We start from the raw sequence: 17,345 nt of genomic DNA on the forward strand, positions 1-17,345 counted from the left end.
TTTTCCACAGTATCGCTCTATTAGGGAAGGTAAGGTGCAAGAAATGATGTCCTAAGTGAAGTCATTGGTAAAAAAACGCTGTGAATGTGTTTTGCCGGAATTGCCGCTCAAAGCAATGCCTGTGCCTGTTACCGATACCTCTGCTGTAAACAATGAATTTCGCTGCTTGTGCCGCATGCCCATAGCTGCGTTTTAAAACTCGTGCCTTAAAGTCAGGGAACCTCTGGTTTCGCTTCAGGTCTCACTGCCTTCCACTGAGAATGTGTGGCTTGGTTGCCATGGATACATCTTATTGATCCGCGGACAGCCAAGTCAAGTGTGAGGAATAATGGGGGCTGGTCAGCCCTATGAAATGAACAGGGGGTCACAGGTCGGAAATAAGCTCATAGACAACACTTAGGCAAAGAGAAAGAAACAGTCCGTTTCATTTTATTTCTTTCTGGATTTCGCTTTTTTGCACTCTGTGTCACTGTCGTCTTTCTCTGCAGGCTGAAAGAAACTTGTTAGTCACTTCGGTGCTTGTCCTGACGCAGCTGTCAGCCACCCTGCTCTCAGCAGTCCAGGGACACACAACAAAGAGCCGGGCACATTAATTATTTATCACTTCTTGTGTAGTGTGGATGAAGGGAAATTAGCAGCGTGTAAACCTTGGTGCAGGTTAAAGATGAAGCCACAGATTTGTTTTTTGGGAACTAAGAGGATTTTTTATATTACATTGGCAACCGATGGAAGTCTGTACTGAAACGTCCCGATGGAAGTGTGTACTGAAAAAAGTAAATTTTCATGAATAAAATAATTAGTTTGCAAGGGTGACCTGGATCGGGCAGTAGTTCATGTCACATTCATAAGATGACAGCACTACATAACTACACTTTCATAATCGGTTTATTAACATTCTTAATCTCTAAAATGTAGTTGAAAATGCTCCATTTGCTCCCTCTTTTTTCAAAATGTTATCAAGGGGGGAACCCACGAACCGCACTTATGATGGTCTGGCTTGCTCTCTACGCTTGCCCGCCACTGGACATTGATCCAGACCAGACCTTTTACGCCCTCCCACTTTCAAATGTCACCAGCCGCCACTGCTTAAACATGGCTACTAAGAGAAAAGGAGAGGGCAATACAAAGCAAATGAATAAACAAAAAGAAACATTTAGTAGGATAATGCACATGACACAAGCAAAAGAGGGACAACAATAACAGTAGTCAGTAGGTAAATTAGATTGAAAATATGAAATACAAAAACAATTATAAGTTTTCAACTGGTGATATATCGAGATGCACAGTTACAGTCAAGCATAAAGGTTTTTTTGTCAAAAGTCACCGAAGGCAGAAATACTGTTGCTCATCAACCAGGGAGAACTGTGAATATAGGGCCATATGTATCAACATCCAGATTTGCGAATCTCAAATGGCGATTTTTTAGAAATCGCTATTTGAGATTTGCAAATTGGTATGTATGTAGAAAATCGCATTTTCTATGCGATTTCTTAAAATTCCTTAATTGCGAGTTGCAAATTGCGAATTGCAATTTAGGAATCATTTCCCATTTATTACTATGGGCCAGGAGGACCATAGGAATGATTCGGAAGATATTTTCAATTTGCGATTCGCAATTTGAGAATCGCAAATTGAGAATAATTTGTAAGGTTGCAGGGGTGTCCAAAGGACACCCTGTTGCACCCCTGAAATTAGCATGGGTGCACATGTGGCGCACATACATGCCCTAAAGGCATGTATGTGCTTAACATCGCACTTTGAAAAATGCAAAAAAGTGAATTTTTCAAGGAATTCGCAAATTACCATAACTTAAAGTTGGTGGTAATTTGCGATTCCTTAAGGCCAATTTGCATTTTTTTAATGCTTCTTACATTGCATTTAAGGAATCGCAAAATTCGTGATTCCTTAAATGCAATTGCAAAATAAGGAAACGCAAATTTTGCGATTCCTTATTTTGCACTTCATTTTGCTACATACATACCATTAAGCGAAAATGAGTTCGCAAACGCCAAAATTCTGCGAATTTCGGCGTTTGCGAACCCATTTGAGCTTCATACATATGGCCCTAAGTGATTGTTCATATGGTTCTTACAATTGATATAAATTGACAATGAAGAGATGCCAAAAAAAGAAAGATTTTTTGGGGAATGAAGCAATATTGATGGGCACGACAACTTTAAACTCCTATTGTTAGGCAATACAATGAATTTATAGCAGAGATGAGTGAAGAATTCATGAAAAAAACTGTTTGTTTATGAGGCCTGGGCACACTAAATCACACTTGCACACTGTATTCTAACTTCAAAAGTAGTGCATTCTGGGAATGCAGGTCCTTAGAGGGCCTCCATAGTTGCATCAGCCTTAAATAGTGGCCAAAGGAGCTCTGCAAAGCCATCGGAGGAGTGACGTCAAAAGCACATACTTAAGGTTGAGCGTAAACTACTGCGCGGGCAACATGCTAGTTGGATTCCTAAAGGTGGCTTTCAGCAAACTCCTAATGGAGCATGCAACCAGCAGCATGCCTAACAGTTTAAATGTAGTCAGAAGAGGTTGCTTCATCAGTAGGTAATAACATTTGTGACGGCAAGGAAGGTGTTTCTCTTCTTATTGTCTGGAGCTATAGCATGGTAAATAAGTATTGAAAAAGTTAATTTTAGCTTTTGTTTGGTTGGAAGATTTTGCAGGCTTCGCTAAAACACACAGCAAAGGGCATAAGCAGTCTGAGTGAGTTGGGAGAGATTAGGTTAGGGAGGTGTGGGTCAAGATGCAGTGAGCGTGAGTTAGAGCGGAGGCACAATGAGGATGGATTTAGATGAGGGTGAATTTGAGGTTAAAGTGAAGCTGAGGTGTGGGAAATCATGGGAAGGTGTGGTTCAGTTGTCCTGAGGTAGACCAGGGCCAACAGGTTTACTGGTGACCAAGGAGCAGCTGCTGTGCAGCACAAGATTTCGATGGGCAGAGGTCAAGACTTTTAGGAGGTCAGTGAGAGAAGTATTCAGTCCATCTTTACACATGTGCCACAGTCCATGAATGGATGCACAGTAGGTAGTAGGCCTCTGGATTTTTTTTTACTTGAGGTGCTTTATTAACCCCTTGCCTGCTGATGATGGAACCGCTCCATCATCAGCTGCGGTGGCGCTGTGCTGATGACGGAGCGGTTCCGTCATGGCCCGCTCGGCGCTCCTGCGCGGCGCGAATTCCGCGCCTGCGCTGAGCGTTCCATTGAGCGGGGCGGGCCATGACGGAACCACTCCGTCATAAGCACAGCGCAACCGACGCTGGTGACGAAGCGGTTCCGTCACCAGCATGCGGCCGCCGCGCGGCCGCCCCGCCCCCTTAGCACTGCGGCGGAATAGCCGCCGCAGTGAAGGGGTTAAGGATTAATTTAGTTCTGCTCTACAGAGGCGATTTGTGGAGATAAATAAGGCAACAGAAAAAAGTACAATGAAGCAATCCCGCCTGCACACCTTCCCCCCATACCAAAATGTTACTAAGACATGAGCTGCAGTGAGGGGCCTCTCGGCTCACGGACACCCATTCCTACGTGTTTACTTGCACAAAATGTATCACCTGCCCGTTCATTCACCAGGAGTGCCGCAAGATCATATAATGCAACCAGAACAGTTTTAGCTTTGGTAACGGTGAAAGAGAGCGCCTGGAACTAGGGCTGGATAAAATTATTAATTCCACCGGCGGAATCGAAGGAATTTGATAATTTTGCATTACTCCTGTAACGCAGTATTACTAATAAATTCCACCGCTCTGCCAGCGGAATTAATCTGCAGTGTTTGGTGTTTAAACAGGTCAGGAACAGGGAGTAGTCCCTCAATGTTTACTGCAGATTAAAGTTTAATCTGCAGTGATTTATAAATATAGAGGGACAGCTCCCTCTTTGGGCCCTGTTAAGAGACCACTGATTGCACTGCAGTGAATGCGCCTCGGCACCCTTTATACTCTGCAGTAGTTACTGCAGAGTATGTAAGGGCACAGAGGGGTATGCATGGCATACTCTGCAGTAATCCAGGAACATCTTAAGTATTTTGGAGGTCCTGTGCCAAACGTATTTTGATGGCCCTGCTTGGAAAAGCCTTGAATTTATGATCCAGTTTTCGTTCTTTTATGCCCTCTTTGGTCAGGTCACTGACAGTACACAGGCACACTCATACAAATTCAAAATATGTTTACATCTAATATTCAGGGATAGTGACGTGTGTTTTCAATATTGTAACAGCATCAGCTCGCTAATATTACTGCAAATATTCTCTATGACATTGTCCAATTTCTCATATGTGATGTTTTGTTTTGACCTAAAAGAAACTTTTTTACGGATGTTGCATGAAACAAACACAACATATCTCACTACCATGATTGGTCAATCAAGAGATTTTTGATGAGGTCAAACGTGCATAAAGAAAATGCATAAATGTGTGCTACTTGAGAGGACCACTTTGCTTTCTTTACTTTGGGGTGACTTTGAAGTTGAATTAGAAGTTGCATATTGATGAGTTTCATATTTCCATGACTGGCCGAGCCAATAAGCACAACACATATTCAGGCCATGTTGAAGTTTATAAAGGCAAGTCAATGTCCACTGTTAGTTACGGAGTCAGAGTCATTCCCAGTATATCCATGTGGCAATTCAAAAGAAGCAGAATATACTCACACATTCTCATATGGATACTTTCTATTTTTTTAACCATGAGCTTGCACTTAAGTATATTTTTTATAAGTAAGAACTTGTTTTGAAACAGTGCGGTGGGCATTCACCAGAAATGTGCACGTTTTCTGGGAATAAATGCATTTGTTGGTGAGGATGAAAAGACACCTGCAACTGATAGTACAAGGGATTTTACTAGAGGGAAAAATATTTCCAATGGAGAAAAAAAAAAGTTACATTTAGAAGTGCAAATGCATTTTTGGATCACATTTCACATGAACTTTCATAGACACAAATAGTTTTGCAAATTGAATAATCCTAGAATTGGGAGCCTGGCCAGTGGGCCAATATGGCAGACATCTGAATAGGCTTCTCCGCACCACTCTCACTTATTGCCAAAATCCATTGTGAACATCAGAATAGTGACTGCTGTGTGATAAAGGGGCGCGTTAACTGCCGTCTTGAATGATTCTGCCCATCCTAGCCAGTTAGGGTGAGGGGAGCGACTGCAAGAATGCAGACACTATGCTGCCCAGCTCATCAGAGGCACCAGATGAGGTGTTCAGCAGCTGCAGAAGACTGGCCTCCAGTCTTTCCAGTGCTGGGGATGACTGGGACTCTCAGGGCCCTATGTCTGGAACACAGGCTTTGCTGCTGCCCCTGGGGCCTGCCACATCTGACTGCTATGTGGACTCATTGGAGCTGAGGGATGGCTCTTCACATATTTGCACCTCTGATTCCGAATAACCAGCGGTACGTAATCTTAGACATCCTTGAAGCCTGGGGGGCACTGCCACCATGTTCAAGAATAGTGGTGGCCATCAATTGCAGGCAAAGATGGCTTGTTATAGCAGGGGGCCTCTGGGAGAGTCGGCCTGGGCCTCGTCCAGACCCTGACCCACACAAGAGGGAATGTCATCCTCAGTCGAGATGATACTCCAGCCCATCAAAGACATGAGGCTATCCTTGGTGGGTGAGATGTACGACCTTTAAACAGCTGTCTCACTGCTGACACAAGACCTTCTTAAGATGACAGCGTACGTAACGGAAGTGGAAAAGTCCATCTCTGCATCAGAAGATCAGATTCATGGGATGCAGGCTAACGTTTCTAGGCTACTAGAAGCCATCAAACACCTAAAGGCGAGAATAGAAGATGTAGAGGGCCGATCCCAGAGGAATAACATTCAAATAGTGGGATTGCCTGAGGGAGTCAAGGGCACAAATGCAGACCTCTTCCTTACAGATAGATTAAAAAGCTGGGCCCCATCTGGAGACTTGTCCAACTGTTTTTTGTTGAGCGTGCTCTTCCTGCCCTTATGGGGAAGCCCCCACCATGTCTTCCCTTGAGGCATGTCACTGCGTGCATCCTCAACTATAACAATAGTGGAGGTAATCATCAGAGCGGCCTGTAAATTAGGAACAATCACTCACAAGAACCAAAAAATCATGCTCTTTCTGGATTACACCAGCGAGGGGCAGCAGCATTGACGATCATACCTTGCAGATACACAGAAGCTTAGAGCAATGCAGTTGGAGTATTCGCTGATGTATGTAGCCAAACTCATGGTCCACTTCAGTGGTAAATCTTCTTCGATAGACCAGAGTCTGCATGGGACAGGGTGGAGGAAAGAAAGTTGAAACGTAGATGGCTGGCAAATTTAAATGGGGGAGACCTGGACGGCTGTAGTGAAGGGACATTTGAGATAACAGAAGAGAACCCAACAGCGTGGGGGGGGCATGACAGGAGCCCCAAGCCTGATGGCACTGACGTAACTGCCGATCACGATGCACAGATGGAAGCATTCCTACCTTCCATGCTATACTACCTGATAATGTGGGTAATGCTAGCCCACCTACACATTAGGAGGAGAATGTCCCACTTTGGAAAGTACAGAAAAGACACTGTTAGGCAGGTACTGTGACACTCTCTCTTGCACAAATACTCCCTGACTAAGCCCGACTAAGCCTAGACAGCAATGTGAGGACTGACTGCAGGTCACCCAGGTGTAAAATCATTCCCCTAGGTGCAGATCTTAGCTAGAGACAAGCGTTTAATATAAGATGGTGGGGGAGGTGCAGTACCACTAATTGTTTGTGCACACCCTCGGCGTTTGGTTTCATTGTTAACTGTTCATGGTTTTTGACTGGGTAACATACTTCAGAGGTGGAAGTGTGGGGTGGGAGGGGAAGGGGGCAGGAGTCGAAAATGTGTGCTACAGTGTGGTTGTGCTGGTTACTTTGAGTTCAAAATGTTTTGTTTTGCTACAGGAAGGAGGAGGAGGTGTGCCAATCTAGCTCAATCACTTATCCTCTCGACAAACTAATTCCCCTGAAACTAAGGTTGCCGAAATCTAAAGGGTCGGCTCCATGGTTCACAGAATCTCTGAAGGAGAAGAAATTGCACTGTAGAAAGATGGAAAGGCAGGGGCGTAAACTCTACCTAGCTAAAGAAGCTACACTTGAAGATAGCTCTAAGTGAATACAAAAGGGAAATCTGGAGGGCTAAAGAGAGCTACTTCACAAGAACCATTACAGAGGCAGCTAATAAATCTAAGAAGGTATTTGAAATATTAAAAGAGTTGGTATCTCCAGACTGCGTAACACAAACAGTTGATCCTTCCCAAGATCTTTGTGACAATCTATCTCACTTCTTTCAGAATAAGGTTGATGGGATTATGAATGAGATAAAAATGGATAGTTATGTATAGCAGTGGAATGACTCCATGAATACACTATCAACAATATGTAATCTAATAACCATTAATAACTTTCACCATGAGAGAACTCTGGGTGCTCTGAACAGGGAGGGACCAATAACAGACGAAGAGTTTAAAATTCTTGCCTCTTCAATCCCCTCTGGCTCCCCTCTGGACCCAATCCCTACCGAAATTGGCAAAGATAGAGCAGATGAGCTCTATCCAATTTTACAACAAATGTGTAATCAATCTTTAGTCACAAGAGCGGTACCAGCAGTTTGGAAGAGGACGCTGGTCACACCTTTGTTGAAAAAACCTCAAGCTGGTGTGAAAGACCTCAATTTCTCTGCTCCCATAACCGGTCAAGATTTTGGAAAAACACAGTGGTAAAATTCTGGCGGGTTTCCTTGGAACATAATGATTTGCTTAAGCAAGAACAAGTGGGTTTTAGACCAGCCATGGCAATGAAGCAGCATTGGTCGTGGCACTGGACGACCTAATGATGAGTGTTGTTCGTGGTCAGGCAGCAATTTTGATCCTGTTAGACCTATCGGCTGCTTTTAAAACCAGCAACCATAAAATTCGTTTTCATAGATTAAAGGAGGTAGGAGTTGGAGGTGTCCTCCTGAACTGGACAGCCTCATATCTATTTAGGAGATGCCAAGCAATCTCTCTTCCCCAATTTAGGTCAGAATTGAAAGATATTGTACATGGGGATCCACAAGGATCAGCCCCAAGTCCTGTTTTGTTTAATATCTACCTTCGGCCACTGCTGTCCTTAATTAAATCTTTTGGGTTGATATATATATATATATATATATATACATACATATACACTTACACATATATATAATGCAGATGACAACCAACTAATATGTTCTGTTAACAAGGTTTATTTATTTATTTCAAAGGTTTTATATAGCGCTGGCTAGACCCGGAGGTATCAGAGCGCTTTACATGAACATCAAATCATAGTTACAGGTTACATCATTACAAAGATTACACAGTTAACAGAGCATGACAACATAGTTACTTGTAAGGTCGAGATAAACAAAAAGCACAAATACGTAAGGGGAAAAGCAGGCAAGAGGATAGATTCAGGGGAGGGGGTAGGCGCTGGGGAAGTAGACAGGTAATGAAGGCGGGAAAGAGAAGGGGAGGGTGAAGGACACAGCATGGAAGGAGGAGAGGAATGGCGATGGGGACACAAACCAGTAGACGAGTCAAAGCAAAGTCCAGTAAGCTGTGATCCCAGGGGAAGTGATATCACTTCTCTATCTCTGTTACGGGAGGCCCCCTTTACGCAGTAGACTCTCTCAGAGGGGTCTCTGAGACTCCAAGGCCTACATACTGGATCCTTCCCCAAAAAGGGGAGAGGGAGTGCTTTGGCAAGGGGTGCCGTACCATACCTCAGCTGAGAGTGACTCCATTGGCGCAGTGGACTCTCTCAGCCAGTTTGCTGAGACTCCAGAGTATAATATTGGATCTTTCCCCAACAAGGGGAGAAGGAGTGCTTAGTCAATGGGCACAGATGATAGGGCCAGGGGCTAGGCAGATTAGCAGGAAAGATGAGGGATTCAGCGGAGAGGAGATAGGAGCCAGGGAAGTAGACAAAGAGAGAAAGAGTACTAAATGGGAACATATTTAATAAATGAGTTATTATATAGCGCTGGCTAGACCCGAAGGAAACATAGCGCTTTTACATGAGGACCAATAATGTTGCAATTTACATCAGTTAAAAGTTACATAAGTATCAAGAAAAGCATTTAAAGAACATAGGGGAGTAGGTGAATGGCGCAAAGAAGGGTAAGGGGATAGGGTAAAGGGGTAGGAGGAAGATAAGACGTAGAGACGAGGGGAAAATCTAGCCAAGGTCCAGCTGGGTAGGTCATTTATTGGAAGAGTCCACAACCCATCTCCTCTTTAGCTATATGGTAGCTCCACCTGGCATCAGCCAAATCGCTTGGTCTCTACAGTCTGGGGTAAGGTCTGCAGGTTCCAAGTCCTGATGTGTAAGCAGGTTAGGGATTAGGTTTAAGGTCTGGTCAATGTCCAATTGTTGTCCCAGGGAAGTAAAACAACGCAGTTAGAAAAGCCCCATGCTTGCCTAACTAAGATGGCTAACTGTCTCAGCCGGAACGCACTCAAATTCAATTGAAGCAAGACAGAATTTCCGTGCTTCTCTCCCGGTAAAACCCCATACCAACAAGTAACTTTTTGTCTTGGATAAATGAAACAGACCTATTAACAGCTTGATCAGTTCGTAATCTAGGAGTCCTGTTTGATGAGAAGCTCATATCAACAAAACCGAAGCTACTTGCCATGGACTGATGAGGAATCATAGGAAAATCATATCCCTAGAACCTCAACCAGCCAGAAAACAGGTGGTGCAGGCTACTGTCTTAAACAGATTAGACTACTGTAATTCTCTTCTGCTGGGGGCCAGAGACTATGTTTTTATGTTTAAAGTATTTTATTGAATGAGTACAGAGAAAGAAAATTAAACATACAGGCAAGAATGATTGCGCAGTACCCAAAGAGGCTATCCAGATGAGTGCGCCGTGCATTAGGTCCATTCAGCGTGGCCTCCTTCAGCGTAGACTAGCAAATACCATTATAATACAAAACAAAGATAGTGCAGTCCCTCTATACTCTTTCAAATTTTGCAGAACTACCCCCCCCCAACTCCCACGCCCTCCCCAGACCCCCCCATTCCCTACCCTCCCCATCCAGAGCCTGTCCTTCCTTGTACATCATGCCCACAACGCTGCCCGTTGGTGCTTCCCATACCCAGATAGTGAGCTCTTAAGCATTGTGGGCCATCGGCGGAGTGACTCTCAGCAATCGGAGGTACCTTGGGCATGTGAGCTCTCTAAATTCCGTGGTTAGTAGAGCATGGAATGGTTGCCACAGTGATAGTTTTTTCCATACCCAGGACATGCCACAATCTATGAAGCCAACCCGCAGCAGAGGGGATGACAGTCGAGCGCCAGTGTATTAAAATGTTTTGCACCGCGGAGCCCAATGCTATTGCAATTTGTCTCCCCCTACGTGACTTCAAGGGGTACATCAACCCATTTGGGAGGCCTAACAGTGTGTAAGCTGGGAAGCGGGGGAGATCTATACCAAAGTGTGTGTCAATCTCATCAAGCACCTCTTTCCAGTAGGATTCTAGTAGGGGACAGTCCCATAATACATGTGTCAAGGTGCCTATCTGTCCACACTCTCGCCAACAGGTGTTTTCAACATTGTGATTCATCTAGTGTAATCTTTCTGGAGTATAGTACCAATAAGTCTATACTTTGGTGAATGTTTCAGTGAGCCCTATATGGTATGCAGAATGCCTAGCCCAATATGAGATCTGGTCCCATTCCTTATGGCTCAGCGTCCTACCTAGTTCTCGATTCCACCGCTCTCTGCCTGGGTTGTGAAAGTGGAAGGGTGGCGGCTGAAACAGTTTGTAAAGATCAGAGATGTGTTTAGTGTCGGACGTGCGTGTGATCAACCACTTCTCGTATGGTGACAACCTCCTGTCAGCTAACTCACGCACCTGTGGCTGTAACGCCCAATGCCTCACCTGCCAGTAACGCATCCTGTCCGATTCAGACAGCCGGAATTCCTCCTTGAGGCTCCGAAAAGGGAGAACCCCATTCGTGTCATACAATTGTGAGAGCGCCCTACAACCGGCTGTGCGCCAGTGCGTGAAGGCCCCTGATTCCATCCCTGGTGTAAAGTCTGGGTTGTCCACTATTGGCGTAAACGGGGAGGGGAACGTAGTGAGCTCATGGACCCTGCAAGTGGCGTCCCACACTTTCAGTGAGATCCGCGTGACAGAGGATGCATAAAGATTAGGAGGGCGGTAAGCCCTACGCAGAAAGGGCACCACCTGCAGCGGGCGACCTGCGACTGCCTGGTCCTGGAAGAGCCAGGGTTTGTCTGATTCCCACCTACTCCACTCCACCAGATAACGCAATTGCGCCGCTTGAAAGTACTTGCGCAGATCCGGGACACCCAATCCCCCCGACTCCGGAGCCAACATCGTGAGAACTCTCTTAATTCGAGGTTTGCGACCCTGCCAGATGAAACGGGCGAGGTCTGCTTGAGTCTGCTGGATCCATCCCTTAGGCGGCTGAAGTGGCAGTGCCCGAAACAGATACAAAACCTGGGGGAGGATTGTCATCTTGATCGCCGCCACTCTGCCAAGCCATGATATCATGCCCTTGCCCCATCTACCCAGCTCCTCCCTGATCTTCTTACTCAGAGCCTCATAATTAGCTGTGACCGTTGCCGGCAACGTGGGAGCTAACAGTATACCTAATAACTGTACTTGGTGCGACGACCAGTGCATAGGAAAGAGCCCCTGCAACTCCGATCGAGTGGCAGCCGTTAGAGAAAGATCCAATGCCACCGACTTCCCCATGTTCATGCGGAAGCCAGCCGCTGACGAAAAAGCCTCCAGTTCGCTAATACACGCAGGGAGAGCTCGCCTCGGATGGTCCAGGGAGAATATCACGTCATCAGCATAAAGGCTGACTGTATGGACATATCCACCCATTTTCACACATGTCGCGTCCGGGTTTTGGCGTATCCTCTGGGCGAACGGTTCCATATATAAGGCGAAGAGAAGTGGCGACAGTGGGCAACCCTGTCTGGTTCCTCTCTCGATGCTAAATCCTTGGGAGTTACAACCGTTCACCCGTACCACCGCAGTTGGAAACCTATAGCAGTTAAATACCATAGTGCGGAACTTTTCTCCAATCCCCATTCTCTCCAACACTCTTTCCAAATTGGGCCAGTGCACCCGGTCAAACGCTTTCTCGGCGTTGACAGCTAGCAGCGTTCGTTCCCCCAGGATTCTGGAGGCTTTCTCCAAAATGTGGACTATCCGCTTGGTGTTATCCACCGTCTGCCTCCCCGGTATAAAGCCAGCTTGGTCTGACTCTACCAATCAGGGCAGGTGGAGCGCCAACCTTGCCGCCAGGATCCCTGTATATAATTTTAGGTCAACATTGAGGAGAGAGATCGGCCGATATGAGCTGCATTTGGTCCGGTCCTTTCCGGGTTTGGGGATAACTGACACTGTCGCCTGTGGGCGATCGGATGGAATGGCTCCCGAGGTGGAGAAGGAATTAAAGAGTCTGGTTAGAATGGGCGCCAGCACGTCACTGAACGTCTTATAAAAGAGTGTGGAGTATCAGTCAGGGCCCGGGGCCTTGCCATGCTGGAGACTGGAGATGGCTGTAATCACCTCCTCAACCCTGATTTCTCTCTCCAAGCACTCTGTTTGTATCGGCGCCAAAGATGGGAGGGTGATCGTATCCAAGTAATCCTCCGCGTTTCTCTCCCCTAGGGGATCTTCCGTATATAGCTTTGCATAGAATCGCCGGAAGGTCTCAGCTTTCCGAGCATCGTCAGAAACCACCGCTCCGTCTCCAGCCTCAATCTCTTTCACTCGACGACACTGGTGAGACTCTCTCAATTTATGCGCTAGAAGCCGGCCACACCTGTCCCCTCCTGTATAATATGCATGCCGCAACCTCAGCGCCGCATATTCGGTCCTATCAATGTCCAACGCTGATAGGACTTTCCTCGCCGCCTTCAACTGCTTCCAGATTCTAGGGGCCCCCGTACGGCGGTGCACCTGCTCAAGTTCCTGGACCTTTTGCGTCAGTTCATCACGCTTCTGGCGCCGTTCCCTATTCTCAGCCGAGGAGACAGCAATGAATTCACCCCTCAGGACCGCTTTAAGCGCTGTCCATTGAGATCCTAGCGAGGTCTCCCCATTGTCATTATGAGCCTGGTATTCTCTGATCGATTCCTTTATGCGTGTCACCACCATTTTCTTATGCAAGAGCGTATCTCTGAGCCGCCACACCCCGCGGGGAGCCGGTGTCGACGGCAGCGTGAAGACGCCCGAGACCGGTGCATGATCTGATAGAGAGAGGACCCCAATTTCAGATGCTATGGCCAAGTCACGGACTGGGCCAGTGACTAAGATATGGTCCAGTCTTGCATAAGTTTTATGTGCATGAGAATAGTAGGAATAGTCCCTATCTGTAGGGTGGAGGTGGCGCCATAGATCGTGGAGATCAAGATCCGTTAATTGACCCTTTCCAGTGTGCGATAGTTCCCCCGTCTGTGGGTAACGTTGTGTTGATCTGTCCATAGAGGAATCGAGCACCATGTTCAGGTCCCCCCCTATAATGATATGCCTGTCTGGGGACGCTGTTATGTCCACCAGGGCAGAGTGAAGGAAGCGCTCCTGATGGTCATTCGGGCTGTATACTGTCCCTATAGTGAGCGTCAGTGACCCCAGTTTGAACCTGTACGCCAAAAGCCTCCCTTTCTGCTCTGCGAGTTTGTGGAGAACCTCCCCTCTAAAGGACCCAGACACCAAGATTGCCACCCCTGCTGTTTTGGAGTTGTTCGAGGAGAAAAACTGTGTGGGGAACTTGCGTAGCGCATCCTATGGGAGTCACGCGCCAGCAAATGAGTCTCCTGCAGAAGGCAGATGTCCGCCTGCGTACCCTCTAGTAGAGACAAGACAGCCCTTCTTTTAACCGGATTGTTGAGCCCCTTAACGTTCAGGGTCACCACCGTAAGGGTCCCCATAATCAATCAAACCAAAGTGGCAAGAGCAAAAGAGCAATAGCTGTAAGAGGTAGAGCCGTGGCCAGATGAGCCCGGGAGCCCCCTTCGGGGCAGCATGTACACACCAAGAGCTCTGGATGGAGCCCCCCTTCCTTACCCTCAACCTCCTCCCAACTCCCCCACCCCGAACCCCAAACCCCGCCAGAAACTCCCCAACCGCCTCCCACCTTCCCCTCCCTTGCAAACCACAACCAACCCAACCCCAACTGTTCCCCTCTGCCCCCCCCCCTTCCAGTCGGGCACAAGGACCCATTGTCCCAGTCCAGTCCAGGATGGACAAGTCTGTGGAAAAGTATTCAAGTGGACGTCCGGCCACAACCCACTCACCCTCCACCCCCCCTCCCCCGGATCCCCAAACCTGCTATGTCAGTGGTGCTTCATCGATCTCCCCCCAGAGTTCTCTCAAGCTGTCAAAGCGAACTCGCCGGCTGCAGTAGACCTGTCCACCTCTTGGATCGCCTCAGCCATGTCCGCTCTGATTGTGGGCGAGTCCGGTCGTGCTGAGGACGCGGAGGGGCGCCTCCGTGTCACCGATTGCCAACCATCCCTGGTAGTGCGACGTCTACGTGGAGTAGGCACTGCATCGTCTGTCGCGGTGATCCCCAAGACGCTACAAACATCCTGCAAAGAGCGAAGCTGGTGGAGTGTTCCATTCCACCTGAAGATGAGCCGGAAAGGGTGGCCCCAGGAATATTGCGTGTCGTGGTCCCTCAGGAAATCTGTGGCGATTTTGAAAGTTTTGCGCTTCTGAAGCGTGATCACCGAGAGATCCTGAAAAAGGGCAATCCGGTGTCGTCGAGTTTCACGAAGAATCCACTCCTTCAAAGGATAGTCCGGCAGGAAGGCCAAGATATCCGGCGGGGGGGCTGAGGCCCGGCGCGGCGGTCCCACCCTGTGTGCTCTGTCTATCCTAATGACAAAGTCCGTCGGCTCACCCAAAATCTCTCTGAAGAGGTCCGGCAGGTAACCCGTCGCGTCCTCACCCTCCTCTCCGGATGGGACGCCACGGACCCTAACATTGTTTCGGCGAGAACGGTTTTCAAGATCCTCATTGTGTGCTTGGAGGTCAAGCTGCTGGTCTTGCAGGCGCAGCACCTCCTGCTGCAGTTGCGTTATCTCCTCGTCTCGGGTATGTCCCGCCGCTTCTACAGTGGCCACTCTCTCGCCCAATCCATCGACTTCTCTGCGCACTTCCCGCACTTCTCCGGCCACCTCCTGTTTCAGGGCTTGGAAATCGTCCCTGAGCGAGCTAAAAAGAGATTCCAGGAAAGACCTGGTCACTGGTGGCTCGCCACCCACTGCCCCCTAGGAGCTGCTCGCGGGGCTCGATGATTGCTGACCCCTATCTTTCCTCGCGGGGCCCCTCGTTAGCAAGTCCTGCAGAGTTCGATCCCCCTTCTTATTTCCTCTGTTGCCAGCCATGACACCTCCTAAATTGCTCTCTTGTGGCAGCTCCAAGAAAAGAGGCGAAAGTTCCGAGCTAGTCCGGCCCAGTCCAGTAGGGAGCTTAGAGCTGCAGCGTCTCTCTTCCTCGTCTCACCGCGCCCCTCTCCCCGGCCCGGGAGTCGGGAGTGTATCCCAGTGGTTCGGCTATAGGGCACCAGGATCAGGCAGCACGGGTCCGCACCCCGCAGACCAAACCAGCCACACCCAGTGAGGCACCGGCCTAGCGGGAAAGCTGCGCCTTGCAGGAGAGTGCAATAGTGTCCTGTCAACTCACCGGGCTCCGGCTCCCCCGCTTTGCATCTCCGCCACTACTCCGTCGATTCGTGGCTCACCGTCGTCGTTTTCTGATCCTTCACGGAGACCTGCGCGGGCTTTCGGGCCTCCGCTCGTTGGCCATGTGCCGGAGGTGTCCCGTCGCCAGACCACAGTCCTGGTGGTACTCCCGGGCCCGCTCGGATGTCCTCTCCTCACTCCACGCTTGAGACCGATCCGTTCCAGCGGCCTCCCCTGCGTCGTCCGGGTCTCGTGCGGGGTCGCGGCCACGACCGCCCACCACCAGTTCTGCTCCCCGGACACATATAGCGGGCCGTCAGTGTGATTCAGGCCCCCGCGACGGCCACCGGCCCCCGCATATGATCCCGGGTTGTCCGGGCATCTCCCTTGCCTGGCCCTCCTTGGCAGCTCAGTCGTTACGGGGGCCGCGTGTGTTCGGCGCTCAGGCCGCGGTCTCAGACCTGCGCTTCCGCTCTCCGCTGCTCGCTTAGCGAGAGCTCCGTCGGCCACCTCCCGGTCTTCTTTAGCGCGCAGTCCGAACCTGAGTCTCGATGCTCATTGGGGCTCGTCCGCCATCCTTCAGCGGTCACCGTCGCAGCCCCGAAATCCCGACTCCAGAAACGGCCAGGGGAATCCTTGGGCTAGGCCGCGTCCCCGGTCTCTCTTAGTTAGATCAGCTTGCTGGGACTCCACCTCTTTCCACTCTTGCGTGCGATCCCCGCTCCCCTCGGGGCGCCAACACACTCCTGGGCTCCACTCATGGCCACACCAGCGGCCGCCACTCACCGCTTCTGGGCCATAAAGGAGTTCCACCACTGCCTCATCAGGGATAGAGCGCTGCGGTGCTCCGGACAGCCGCCAGGTAGGCCTCTAAGAGGGCCGACCCCCGGCTTCGTCACTCTCGAAAACTCCCGAAAGGCAGTCTCAGTGCAGCTCCAGGGTTAGCAGAATGCGTACTCCGGTCTCTCCGCATCCGCCGTCATCCCAGCGCCAAACGGGGGGAGATCGGCAGCTTGTTCACAGTCTAGGGCTCCGAGGTCGGAGGAGCTCGCGGAGAGTGCGTCCGCTCACCTCGCCATCTTGGCCACGCCCCCTGAGACTATCTTTTTAAAAGACTCTATAGGATTAAAGTGTTGGCTGCTAAACTAGCACTGAATAGAACACGATTTGATTATGCTAAAGTCACTCTATAGAGCTTCACTGATTGCTTACTAGGGATAGATGAGCCTTTAAGGCCATGTATATGGTCCATAAAGCCTTAAATGGAAAGGGACCAAGAATATTACAAAATAAATGTTGCCATTACAGACCTCTAAGATCTTTAAGATCATCCTCAGCAAATCTGCTCTGTACACCAAAATTTGAAAAGATCATAATCGGTGGAAAATCCTGGAATAAGATGCCAAATTCCTTGAGAGAGAATGTGAAGCCGCTGAGTTTCAGGAAGAGACTGAAGACTTGGCTCTTTCCCAAGTAGATGAGTTGGACCCAGATTCTCCTGTGTGACTGCTCTTTAACAGAAGGTACCTGCGTTGTCTGATTATTCAATTAGTGCCAAGATTCCTGTTGGGTGGAAGTCAGGCTTTACAAATAATGAAATAATAATGAAATAATGAATTCGG

The 17,345-nt window shown here is 48.6% G+C and overlaps 1 protein-coding gene across 1 annotated transcript in view; it reads right to left on the reverse strand.

Annotated features, from left to right (window-relative positions):
* Positions 1-17,345, reverse strand: part of LOC147689078 (pre-mRNA-splicing factor SYF2-like) — a 219,706-nt gene that overhangs the window by 173,946 nt on the left and 28,415 nt on the right. The gene's annotated exons all lie outside the window — the stretch shown is intronic.

The sequence above is a fragment of the Lissotriton vulgaris genome, chromosome 10 (genome assembly GCF_964263255.1).
Source record: "Lissotriton vulgaris chromosome 10, aLisVul1.2, whole genome shotgun sequence".
Lineage (NCBI taxonomy): Eukaryota > Metazoa > Chordata > Amphibia > Caudata > Salamandridae > Lissotriton > Lissotriton vulgaris.